This window comes from Chlamydotis macqueenii, chromosome 3 (genome assembly GCF_036417535.1).
Source record: "Chlamydotis macqueenii isolate bChlMac1 chromosome 3, bChlMac1.mat, whole genome shotgun sequence".
Classification (NCBI taxonomy): Eukaryota; Metazoa; Chordata; class Aves; order Otidiformes; family Otididae; genus Chlamydotis; species Chlamydotis macqueenii.
Genome location: NC_141558.1, coordinates 120,509,161 through 120,523,466, shown reverse-complemented (window position 1 = coordinate 120,523,466; position 14,306 = coordinate 120,509,161).

The window sequence follows — 14,306 nt, the reverse complement described above, 5'->3', positions numbered from 1 at the left end:
TAAGGTCTGTAAGTCTGTCCAGATTAACTGAGTGAGATCCATTTGCATGTGTGTGTGTCTGCACAAGGCAAACAGACATGAGAGGATCCAGGGCAAATTACTGGATAAGGCTGGGTGTTTAAGACTGGTTACTGGAGGGATATTCTAGTGTGTGTGCAAGATGGTTTGTGGACCAGCAGCTGGAGAGGGCCAGCTGGTCTTGAGGTGCCTGCAGCTGGGAAGAGCAAGGATTGTGGGTGATCTATTGTATAGACTGCGTGCCTGAGGCCAGTTACTTAGGGCATCTGTGTTCTGTGTGTAATATATTGTCGTAGTTCAGCCCCGATCGGACCAGACTACGCAGTCTCTCTCTCAACTCCCCCCACACTCCGAGAGAACAGGGAGAGAAAGTATAAGGAAAAACGGCTCGAGGTTTATATATATGGATGTGGGTATGTATGTTTTCCACTAACAGGCTTTTGTCCTGCTCAGACAGAGAGGAAAAGAAGAGGAGGCTGTTGGTGCTGTTCGTTTGTGTGAGTGCTTAGTGTTTCTGTCTGCAGTGAGCCATGTGTATACGTATATATTTGTTGTATACCTGTGTTTGTGTATACCTGTTGGGAATAGATGCTCAGCCTCACTACTCACTGGACCTGGGAACATGGAGTTGCGGCAGCCTCGCTTCTATCTGGCTACTGCATTTGGCAACTTCTAACATGTTTGTTGCAAACTATGAATGCTAAAAAGCAATAAAGTATTCAGTATTCATTTTTCTATCATGACTGCTGAGAAATAACAGTAAGTCTTCATGAGCAAAATATTGCATAAATTGCCTCAGACCTCCTGCAGCAATAATTTGCTACTCTGTTTGGTGATCACTGAAAGATTAAGCCAGAGAGCAATATTCTGTTCTGTACAGACAAGAGCACACTAGATTCTTTGTGTGTTATAACATCCATTCTGTAACCGACTGGAAAAATCTGCTGGAAAAAAAAAATCCTGATGAAAAAGAGAAGTTAGTTGGCTGAAAAAAAATTTCCAGAGCAAATGCACGCCCCGTTTCTAAGCAAGTTCTTGTGCAGATGATATACTGCCCTCAATTGGTACATTTAACTTCTGCTGACAGAAGTCTCGGTGCAGCGTGCTTATAAAACATAGTGACAGAAGGCCCAGAACAGTCTTCCGTGTTAATCTTAGTGAGTACATGATGAAACCCCATCAAATCAATGTGATATCGTTTGATGTGCATTCTCTGTTTGTTTGTACCTTGGTTCAAACAAAGCTTGAGGGAAATGCTTCCAAGCCTCTTAAAAAAATCTAGGCAACACCTCTAGAAATATGACTGCGAATGTTTTTCACGGGGCTCTATTCATTGGATTATTTTGGATCTTTTTTGTTTGGTTCCTTTTTGAGTAAAAAGAAAAAAAAAAGATTGTAATATTTCCAAACCACCAAGAGGCTTAGTCAAAAAAAAAAAAAAAATACAATATTGCCCTCAGAACATAAACATCTCACAGAGCTCGCTTCAAGACTTGTTACCTTGACATATTCTAGACAAGCAGTTGAACCCTATGCGAAGAGGTACTGTTTATGCCAGATCTGAAACTCCTTCTACCTGCTGTCAGTCTGTTCAAGCATAAGTAAAGCTGCCATCAGGTGTCTTCTGCAGTGGGTGGAGGGTCAGCAGATTGGCTCTTCTTGCACTGGAATACATTCGGTTATGATCTGTTTTGAGTCTTACTCATTTTCTGGGAATGGGCCATGTGTAGTTGTAGGGTGGGTAATAATTTGATGACAGACTGGCTGGCAGAATAATCCATAATTATGTTTTTCTTGGCCTGACTGTCTCAGCAGCTACTGTCAAGACCAGCCCTAGGTAGACAAATCACTGCTGTTGCACCATTGAATCCAGTTCAAGGAACACCTCTATCACACCAACAGCCTCCAAATGATTATATGCTTGTATGACTGAGTAGGGACCTGGCATTCAGGAGCATTTTGTTGCTGCTTTTCAGGAGAGTACATGGCTATACAGATCCAAGATCTTACTCAGGCCTAAACTCGATATTTCCATATTGAAATATTCATTTAGCAACATTTCAATGGCAGGATCACAGAAGCTGGGTTTCCTTTCTACATCTTCCAGTGTATTTTCTTATCTGATATTTCTCAGAAAAATCTTTTTCACGCATCCAAATCAAGCCTAGAGCTAAAGGAAATCCCCACCTGTCACAACCCCAAATCCCAGTGTAGGCTCCTCACTCCCACTGACTCAGAGTGGGAAGAGTTACCCTACAGATAGAGCCAACCATTGTTTCTGATATCCCAGTCATTCCCAATATAAGAACTTACGGCTGGCAAACCCAAGAGCTCTTCTCGTGCTGGAAATGACTTGGTTGACCACGGTAGTGTAGGAAAGTGGAGTTAGGGGGGAGGAGATTGAAATTTAGTTTGATGTGGTCCACTTCAGGAGGGCAAGGAAAACTGCAGTTCAGCTGGACCATCAGCCTTGGAGGGAGATGAACAAGTTATCCTCTTGGTAGCCTCTGTAATGCAGAGGAACACTGCATAAAGCAAGATGTACAGCAATGGAGAAAACAACTTTCAAAAATACTTTATTAAAAAAGACTTATTATGCATCCACATTACATTTTTAATATTTTTATTTAGTACAAAATTGGCAGGCCACTATACCACTACTGTGCAATTGTCTGTTAGTTAGAAAACACCAATATGAATTGTGATCAGCTAATGGTGGTTATTTCAGTGTGGAAACCTGCTCCTTAGGCTCTGAGCAAATTGTTGTAAAAGACGTCTATAACAATTTTTTTTTTTTTTTTTTCCTTTGCTCAATACTAGCCTTTCAGGTAAAATCTTGTTCTCGTCTGGTCGCAGTAATCAGTACTGATGTATAAGCTGGTGCGTATATAACTTTTCCATTTTGCAGCATAGGTCTGTCATCTTCTTTGAGTGTGTTTTTCTCATCTGACATTTCTCAGAAATGTCTCTTTCACTCATCTGAATCCAGTCTGGAGCTATTATATGATAGACAGACTAGAGCATTCGTGTGCTCCCATACTGAACAACCTACAAATGAAAAATAAATCTTGCCCGATCTTGAGATTTGGTAGAAATGTAACTATTTCAAACTCTCTTAAGCAACAACTTTTACTTGTTTTAAGTGTGTCTTCTCTGTCCCATTTATAACTTTCTACACCATTTGACTCCAAAACGTAAAGAAGGAAGTAACAAAAAGCATAACATTTGTCAGGCTTTTGACTGGGCTTGCACAGCTACCTTCTGTGCAGGGCTGTGAACAAGAACTCCCACCTTGAACCCTCAACACTTTGTTACTGCTGTGGCTTTAACATTACTTATATGTTGACATCTATGAAAGCTTAGAGAAAAATAAATTCACCTGATTATTTATTATATGTATGCATTTCTGTTCAATAGTGAAAAACTGTAAAGATTTTCTAGTGGTTGATCAGTATTGACAGAATTTTTTTCCACCTGTGGTGTCTGAGAGCCATGTGCAAGCTGAGTTTTATCGTTATACTAGTATATTTCAGGTCAGCTGTATCTTTGAGGTTGCTGTTAATCTGATCCTAAAAAAAAAAGTGAGCAGTATTGCTCACTTCTAAAATTAGTTTTAAGCTTTCTGAATGCCTGGATCACAAATGTTCCTTATCTAATTACCTGATGCCCTCTTTCAGCGTGTCATTGTATTACCTTTTTTTCTCTTTTTAATATTACAGAAATGTAAAATAACTTGACCTTGAATAGATACTTTGTGGGGATTCCTTTAATATATGCAGCGAATTATATGAACCTCTGTTGATAGCTAAAAGAATTTTGCCTCTTCTATTTCATAATAGAGCTTTGCACTTTAGAAGCAGTGAAGTTTCTGGTCTGAAAGACCATTTGGATTTCCTCATTCATTACACTTTTATTAATTTGTGATATGTCAAATGAAAAAGCGATCTTTCTCACTTCTGCTGATTAAAAAGTTCTATTAAGAACCTAGATGATAAATATATATGATATGAAACGAACTGGGTTATAAATCCAAAATGGAGACATAATGTAATAAAACACCTTTTCCTCAATATCCTACTCCGTTTTTCTAATGTGTAGATAGCTGTTGTCAGTTTAATTATTTTAAGGTAAGATCAACCTTAATTAATCAAAGTAAAGTAAGGCTGGCTTTTTTTTTTTTTTTTTTTTTAAGTAAAATAGACCTATGCATGATTAATACGGTACATGTAAATTAAGAAACAAGAACACAAGAGGATATACTAATAAATGGAGTCATAGTATAGTACCCAATGATATAGTTGGAATTAATACTTCATTGTCACAAATAGGGACAGCTTGCTGCCTTCGTCTCAGAAATAAGCCTAATTGTGTCAGCTGTCAGGTGCACCAAGCAGAAAGCCTAGCATAATAACTGTGTGCTAGGCAGATAGAGGAGAGGGATGCACCCTAAACTTGAAGAAAAATGAGCAGATGTCAAGCTTATTACCAATTTTTTGAGTTATCGAATTCCTGTATAAAATGCCTCTAAAATCATCATCCAAGCCCAGCCATCATATTAATCAGTTTAAGCAAGCAGTATCAAGGCATTAGAAGAAGTCCTAAGTTAGCTTTTAAATGGTTCATATTTTGTTGTATGTGTGGTGGGCTTGGTTTTGTTTTTTTTTTTCTTTTAATAGATTCAAATGACATTTATCCAGGGTCTGTTTTCTGTAAGTGAGGGCTTCTAGGAAATCACTATTAAGCTACAAGCTGAGTTTCATTCCTCCCTATACAAGCGTATTAGCTGCTTCAGCTTTTGCAAGTCCTCCATTGGGATCTGTAGTGTTGCACCCTGTGAAGTTCCTGCTTACTCCTGCATGAATTGTATCCTAAGGAGAAGCAGGATCCACAGACCATCTCCACAATGGCAAGCTAGAGGAGAAGGGCAGTGCTGACAGCACCTTCATCCAAAAGCCAAATGAAGTCCTTTACCTGTTGTCTTGAGTGCGTAGGCAAGGGAAAAGCAACATTTGCAAAGGGGATGTTAGGGACTGGCAGGCCTCTAACACTGACTCTGCTCACACTTCATTAGCTCCAACATGTGACACCGTTTGGGACATCAGGTAGGACTGGTGATGTCATCTTCATATTCATCCCTTCACTCAAGGGTAGCTGCGATGACATAATGACCTTGAAAATTACATTCCAGATGTAGAAACAAATTGGTTTAAAAACCAGAACTAGTGGGAAACACCGTATTTTCCTGTTTTCTCTGTCTACGCTTATATTTGAGAGAAAGGGGTGGGAAAAAGAGGACGGTAAATTCAGAACCGAATGTGGTGGAGACTGCCAGGGTTGCTCAGGTGTCGATGGTGCAGCCCTGCTTTACTTTCACTGCAAACCTGGCTGATTAGCTTTTCCTCAGTGAAGCTTGGTTTATTTATTTATTTTTTTAAAATTTCTTTTTCCCTGCACAGCTTTAGTGCAGTATTTTTGTGGCAATTATGTAAATTATATGTCACACCACTGCATATTTTCCACATCATTTGATTTGACCTTTAAGACTAATTAGTCTTTAAGACTAATAAGAGAATTATCATTTTTACGGATAATTTGTGTTTCATGGTATGAGACAGCAGGACAGGGACTGATGGGGGGAACATCAGAACATAGAGGTCACGTGACAGGATAGTACTAAAGGTCCATAAGTAGATATCTGGCATGCAACAGTGGCTGATGTGAGCTCCTGAAGAGTAAATTACAAGATATCTTGTGGACTAAGCTTCCCAAGGGAGGGAATTTTCTTTCTAATAACCATTGGTGAGGTCTGTGCTAGCCATTGTTCTTTTGGTTTGTAATTGTTTCTAATACATGCATTGATATCTCTATTATAATCTATATATAGATTAGGATATATATTTTGGGTAATATAATAAAGGATATTACTCTTTCCATACAAACATTGATGGATTATACCTCATGATGCATAGAGACATCTAATTCCACTTATTTTCACCAAGCCTTTAGCTACGTTATCTTGAGTTAATCAGTTCTGTTGGTTAAGCATACACTGTGTAATTTTCCAGTTATTCTTGGCTAATTTTAAAGCTGCTGTGATGAACTTCCCTATGCATCCACCTGTTAAACTACTCTAAAAGGCAAAAGGTTATAAGGAAACAATTATCTATGTATTTTCTTCTGCAAGTTGCACAGGACAAGCGTTATTCAGGTTCACCAACAATGCTGTAATACTCCTCTTTCAGCCTCCTTCTCCCTCAAAAAGACCTATGGAAAGTTCAAAGTGTCAAGAAAATTGTGGCAGAATTGTGATAAGACATGACATTCGAGCAGCAAAGGCTTCCATAACATTAGCTAAATACCTTATTAATCTTACATGTGTCACATGAGATTTTCCGTGCGTTTAAGATGATGCTTGGCAGGAGTGCAGGATGTTGTATGCAGGCTGTGGTTCGGGGAGGGGGAGGACAGAGTCTACTTCTTCTGACTGAGATTTAATATTGCATATGAATTTAGGAGTAAGGGGAGCCCTAGACAGTGATGGGAAAGATTCTCAAATGGAATAACATACAGTAGTATGTTGGCCACACTTCTCACTTCGCAGCTTCCCTCATCTTCTCCTTACTGTCCCACCACAGCAGAGACACATGGCAGTTCAAGTACTTGAACAGGAAGTTCTAACCTAGGATTATCATACGATGGAAATGTATCTTACAGGTCAGTGTTAGGCCAGCAAAGTCAGTGTTAGGCCAGCAAAGATAAGCCATCCTGCTTAGCCAGAAGCAGGAGAATCATGGGAGTTTTTGTTCAGTCTTTTTTTGGTGGTGTTGCTGATGGCAGCATTCATTCTTTCTTAACTTGCTAGTACAGCTCTTCGCCCTTGCGCTTTCTTGTACCCTTTTTGTGTCCACAGTCAAAATATACAAAGCTTGTATTTCCCTCGATATGCTGATTTGATCTTTGTGGAGTCCATTGAATAAGGACACAGAAACCCAGGGGTTTGAGTCAAGCTACTGTCCTGTACAAAAGACTAGCATTGAAGTAAACCATCATTGTAAGATCTGAAACCAAAAGAAAGTAAAAATCCCTAGGCCTTCTTTGCATAGCCTGATAAATTTTGCAGTTATATAAGACCTGTGAGTATCCTGTAAACACACTTCTCGCCTTGAAAATAAGTTTGCACCTGCTTCTCTCCATCTTCCATTGCATTTGGGTTTTTTCCCCACCTTCTGCTTCTTTCTTCAACTGAGCACGCTTTTTTCTTCTCCTTGACACGGTGTATCTTCCGGCTTTTCTGCAAATAGAAAAAAAAATATCTGCAGAAATGCAACAAAAATTATGAACACCATCTGACTTGAAGATAGAGGCACCCAAAAACTTCACGTCAAGTTCCAGCTTTTTCAAGACAAATTACAAAAATGCTATAAGCTTAGTAACTATAGCAGCACAAACACCACCACTACAATATGCCGCAACAGATTGTTCGTGTGTCACTATTTTTCCAAAGTTCCTTGGCAAACGTTTCCATTAGTAAACAAGTCAAGCGAGAGAATTAAAATGGCCAGCAAAAAGCCTCAGTCTTCTCTGGCTAATGAAATAAAATTCTGGTACTTATCACTATTATTCTGTTCTTCAGCCCCTCTTCTTTCACCTGTGCTGACAGACAACAGTTGTCTCTGTTTCTGCCTTCACAAGGCTTTTGCCTCTTATGCCACCACCCTCTTTATATTGGAAGTTTATCAAAGCAATCTCATGTCTAAATGTCAGGTCAGATTCTCACCTGGGGGAAAAACTTACATAGGTCCATTGACTTTGTCAGAAAGATGACAAATTCCATGAGCTGGTGAGCTGGCACTGCTTATTTTTGCAGCATGGTGCCCATCAATGGAACTGAAAAAAACATTGATAATGCCAGTCCACTAATGCTTAGATGCTTAGAGACAGATTGATAGTTTTTTGTTTTGTTTTGTTTTTTTCTGTTGTCTATTCTGCTTTGCTGCTGAATATGTCAGTATCATCAGAATTTATTGTTGAATGAAGTGTCTGGGGAATAGGCCAATTAATGCTATATGTTAATGACAGGCAAATGCTAAATGTTTAGGAGTTCTTACTTGATTATTACTGGAATAATCTCTTGAAGCTGCAAAATATATATTCCTACTGTACCAGTACATATAGCATCTATAAAATTGGAATTGAAAAGTCACTCTCTTTATGGAAAAAAAGACCCTGATTGACCAACATTTGAAACCGTTCTTCTAGGTGAGAAACAGAGATTTTTTTTTTTTCCTGAATTTTATAATTACCTATAATTTGGACCTTCCTTAAAATTAAGTAAAATTAAGGTAGATTCAATTGTAACATTTGTCTCTTCGTATATTGAAATAACTGGGAAAAGTCTTACCTTTTGCTGAAGCCAGTGGAAGCTTTGCCATGAGCTTCAGTAGGGAATTAATTTTACTCACAACTCTTAACGCTTTCACTTTGCACAAGAAAGCGTGTTCTGGCCGTGCTTTGATTTTGGTATTGGCTGCAGTTCCAAGTTGCAGGGATGGGTGAAAAAAATAACATGAGGAAAATATATATTTAATCAAACACCCAATCTGATGAAAACAATACAGAACTAACTGTAAGTGTATCTTTTACTAAAAAAAAAGAATGTAACTGGCCACAGACCTAAAATCTTGTGAACATATCCATAGCATGTATCTTTAATAATAATAATAAAAAAATAATTAAAAAAATTTTCAAGATTCTGCAGGTCATACAGAAGAAAGGAAGAAGGTGGTTGAGGTTTGTTTTTTTTCCTGGGCAATTCAAAAGGTGAGGAAAGTCCTAGACACTTAGATACATTTAATCAAAATGTATAAGTAATACTTAGGACAGGAACTGGAGCACAATTCCCCTTGTTCCTTCTTTCTGCCCTCATCAGTGCTGGATTCTTCTCTCATAGGAGTGAAGCAGCTTCTTGGGAAGGGGCAGTGAGTGCCTGCGGGGCCTGCGTCGCAGAGGGTTGCATCCCTCTCCCTCCCCATCCTAAGGAGGGCACTGAGTTTGTGTTCCATTCCTCAGACAAGCATAATAGTCTTCTGTGTATACTGCAGTGCAAAAGAAACGGGCAGTGTGGCTGAGAAACAGATCTCATTGTAAAGCCCACCTGTAGTTTTTAAAGGTCATGGGGAACTGGAGTTTCTCATAAGCCATAATGTATATCAAGTTGTATGTTAAAATGTGTTTTATTTTATTCCTCTTTCTTTAAAAAAAGTTCCTTACTCCAGCGTTTGCTTCAGCTCTGTTCCTTCCTTTGACTGCATTGCAGCTGGATTTAAAAAGGGAGGGGACTTGCAGTATTTATTCTGTTGTTCCCACATGACCAGCCACAGTGTTATATCATAGCAGTAGCATAATCAAAACAAATCATGAAGTCCAAGTCCTAGGCTGTCCTCCTGTTCCACTTTTTAGCAATTTAACACATTCATCACTTGCTTTTATGCCACCCATCCTTGACTTACCAAGCATGATGGACTGCACAGCCAGGCCTTTTCATCAGAGCTTTCAGAAAGCTACATCTGTACATCACCTTCGCTGTTTATTTCTCTAAGGGCCCTTTCACGGTGCTTGTTTCTCTCCATGCAACATAGCATTAGCTATGGTAGATAAGTTTTACTATTGCTTACTTAACTGGTAGCATGAATTGATGTTCCTGCCATCACTAGCATGAGTTAGTTATGACAATATTAGCAACAGGACTTTAAGATGACCTTTTGTTCGAGGAGCCTACAGGATTCACACACAATTCACATAATGAAATAGTGTTAAACAGCATGGTTGGCCTTCTTTCCAGCATTTATTCCTGTATGGCAAAGCAGTGAGTTCCCAACAGGCTTAAAAAGGCAAGCATACAATACAAACCCGTTTGTGACCTTCCTGTTGATTTATTCTCAACAGCCAACAGGTGCCTCATACAGAATTCAAACTAATAAATGCAGAAAGACAAAACCAACAACCTTACAATGAAATGTCAGGGACAACTTCTAATCCTCTCTGTTTTCATAGCACTGCTTCTGTTGAAAAGATGGCGGAGGGGGAGGGGGAGAAGAAAGGAAAAAAGGATAAGGGAAAACAAAGAGGAAAATCCTGAAAGAGTTAGTCCCCCAGAGAGCTACATAATGATTAACAGTTCTTTTTTCAAATGCTAAGTGTTTCCTTCTCAGTACTGGATGACAATGGAATCATAACTTCACCAAAATTACTTTGAATAGTCTCATTAATGACACATGATCTTGACACATGATCTTGGTTTGTCCCTGCCTCAGTCTGATAATGTTTTCATACCCACCATTGAATGTGTGTTTAGCTTTGTCCTGATTGTTTGTACAATACATTAATGTATATCAGATCATCTGCTTTTGTACTTGGATGTTCAACAATTCAATGAAAGGTTAACAATAAAAGGGGAGTAAAATGGAGGGGAAGGATAAGATGAAGGTTTATTTTCAGTACGAGCTAACTAAACAATAGGAAGGAAAAGTGTATTGTATTATGTGTAGAAAGCAGCCTACTCCATCCAATTCTAGCCACAGAGGATATTTAGAAAGCACAGACCTTAAATAAGATTTATTGAAGTACAGTCTTGCATTTGCTGTATAGAGTACAGGCATTTTCTTCTAAAATAGCCGATTAACAGAAGCAGCTCCCTTAAGAATGGCTGCATGGAGTATTCCTGTCAAGCTTCTACCTTGTATAAATATTTTTAATTAATAGATGCCTTCATCAAATATAAGAAAAAAATTAAGCATTAATGCTCACCAGAGACCCTGCTATTACAGTGATTATGTTAGATTTAATTTCATTTGCAGATGCCATTAATTTATTTTTAATAGATCTCTAATTTAGTTTTATCTATTTCTTGTTCAGTTTTTGCAGATATTAGCAGGCTGCACTTCCTTGAAAGCCCACCAGCTTTCCCCTCCCACCTCCTTCAGGCTCTGTGCTCTCCATGGAGTGTGTTTGTGTTTAAATTAGCTGGACCACTGCAGGCTAAGATACTGATTAATCTTCAAATGTGCCACGAGATAGATGTTAACAGTCTAGCTGAGGGACTTCCAGCAGGAAACAGTGTTACCACTGCAAGTCATCTCTTCTGTTTGGCAAAGCAGTAGTTGTGTCACATAGGAGCAGACTGCCCTGGAAGTATCTTCTCTTCGAGTGAGTAGCAGTGGGTATTGTTGCACAGTATATTATATAAACCTCCTTTTGTCAGCTTGCGTTAACCACAGAATTGACTTGCAAGACATTTGTACTTGGAGAGAGAGAGAGATGAACAATGCGCAGAAGGGAGATACTGAAGTTGGTTTCTTGGAAAACTACATCAGCATGTTCAAAGTTTTTTTGCTGTCACAGCTCAACTGCTTCTCCTTAATAGGTGTTTAAATTGGGGGTTTCTGTGCAACTGTGCAGAATGAGATGGCTCCGAGAGCAACATGTCTGATAGCTGCCCTGTTAGCATGAGCTCAAACAGCCCTTTACTTGGTGTTGGTCTCGTTAGTTTTAGGCTTGTGTACCTACGGGGTTCAGCTCATAGAAGAGCACTTCATGATTACGCTATGTTCCTACGAGTATGGTGTTCAGGGAAGTAGGAGATGGAAACAAATCATCTTTATCCCATTTAGACCACGACAAGAAGTCAAGGGATGGAAGGCTGCTTTGTTCTTTTCATCTGGCAACTCTGATATAGAGGGATAGCATGACATTTTTTTAAGTCACACAGGAACTTTAAGGTAGAGCTAGGAGATGAATCTAGATCTTCTGTGTCCTAGTCCAGGTCTGAGCTGTAAAATTACTTTTTTTTTTTTAATTACATATGTGTGGTATTTGCTAAAAAGTGGTGCTGTAGTCCAGTTAATTCTGCTCTGTCGTAGTGAATATGTACTTTATCACTGACTTTAGAAGAAGTAGAGTACACACTTAACCATTAGAAACCAAGAAACTGCTAGTTTTATATTGATCTAGAGAATAAGCTTCTCCAGCAGATATCTCTAGATTTCATTTTAATCAGATCCATTCTAAAACAGATTAAAGGGTGCCAGTTGTGATAAGGAGCACAGCATTTCTACCTCCTGGAAATATATTTTTACCTCAGCAAGTTCATTTAATATAAACAGTGCTTTTATGAGGATAATTTTTATTCTTACCATCCTTAGGCTGAATATGAACCAGCACCTCATAGATTCAAGGACCTATGTTTCCTTATCAGCCTCCTGACTCAGGAAACTGAGTGTTCATTCATAAACCTTTCCAGTCAGTGGCTGATGGAGAAAGATAGTCATAATATTTTTTTTAAAAGAGAGTTGCTGTTCTTTATGATTTTGTCTTGTGTCCATATCCAGACCTCAGTAACCAAATCCAAGGTCATAAGTAGGGAAGATCAAATCATTTTATTAAGACAGCGCTACCATCTCTCATTGTCTTTTTATTGTCTAGCTTAATAACAACGGTGTCAATGAACCTAAAACTATCCTAGTCCTTAGTTTGAAACTAGTCTGAAGATTGTTTTATCAAGTTAAGCTTGTTAAAAATCACAGCAGGCCTGGGAATAAGGAGATGCTACATTTGCAGGAGCAAAATTCATCAGAGAACATGGTTAACATGAGAGAATATTTCTAGAAATTAAGTGGTATACATGGAAGTGAACTGAATGGTAGGAGAGCAGGCTCCCATCTGAACAGTTGCATACATGCATGCTCTGTTAGAAGACTGGGAATAATTAACACTTCTAGTGAATCTGTCACGGGAATGAAGCATGTACCTCCTACAATTACAGTCAATGTCTTTTTGTTCACAGTCTTAAATGAAAGAACCTCTAGTGAGGTTTTAGTAATCACTTCCACTACCCATTTAGGAGACAATCCTCAGAGAAGGGTACAGTCCATGTGGTCTTCACATGTGCTGTTCAAATTGGCATGTTAGTAAGCACGTGATAGTAAAAAAAAAAAAAAAAAAAGACAAATATTAATGCAAAGGAAGGAAGAAATTATGATTATGGTTATTGCTGCTGACATCAACATAATAGTAGAATTTTTTGTCATGTATGTGATTTGTTTTCTTCCATACAATTTTTTATCCCATTTTTTTTCAGTGTGTGAAAACTTACTTTTTTTTTTTTTTATTTCAACAACATTCTGTGATTTATGACTTGCTTAGATATTTTTATGAACAAACTCCAGTTAGAACAATACCATGTTTTCTCCAACTGTATTTGCAGTTGTTACTTCTGTTTTTCAATGCTTCCTCCAGGATACGTCCTTTCCTCTCTAGAAGAGTATAGAAGCAGAGATCCAGAATGGTTCCCCTGTTTAAGGAAGGATAAGAGTTTTATGAAGCTAACCTAATTGGGTGTAGATCTGTGTGATCTTCCTGCACCTCTACAGAGAGAGAACCCACAGATAAACTAATACTTTCCTGTGATGACAGTTACCAGAAGACATCTCTCTCACATAGACCCTCTTTGCTACCCAATTTCTGAAATAACCCATGCAGTCTTCACCCATTTAGCTGAAGACCTACTGGGTTTGTGGGTGCCATGAGAATTTTCCAAGACCATATTGTATCTAGGAATGGAATTCCTGTGGTTTGCCCGTTAATCAGAAATAGCCAGGCATAAGTACATGTAAAATAGAGAAAAATCTATTCATAGCAACCTACCATTATCAGCACTCTTAAAATTAGTATAGAGATAAGGGTGCAGAGATCCAGGCAAATCCTAATTAGCTCTCTTGTACATTTCAAATCAGCTCCAGTGACAATGGTCTGCTGAAGCTGCTACATCCTGATGATGAGGTCAAGGAATGCAGTCTGCGTATCATCCACAACATGAAAAACTGTGAAGAATTTCCTAATAGGAAAGATAATTCCTGGGGCAGGGCTGTGAGTGATGGCAGAAACTCACGAGCTCTGGGAGTGAGGAGCACTCTCTTGAAGATTTTGCCATAGCATGAGATGTTCTGTCCATATCTAGAAATGCAGTGCTAGTCTGTTTGCTTGCCAGATCAGCAGGTCTCACTAGCTTCAACTCTGAAACATAGAAAGTTAAAATATCCTGAAACAGGACAGAATTTGGTAGAAGAAGGGATGAAGACTGCAGGGAAAAATCCCGAGTTTTAGCCAAATTGATATGAAAGCAAATTAAAGTAACAATAAAAGGTTTGATAGCTCCATTATGAATGCATTAGCTGTAAGTATGAAATGCAGCCTGCCTAGAAGGAGCTATTGATAATGCCCATCAAGACGGG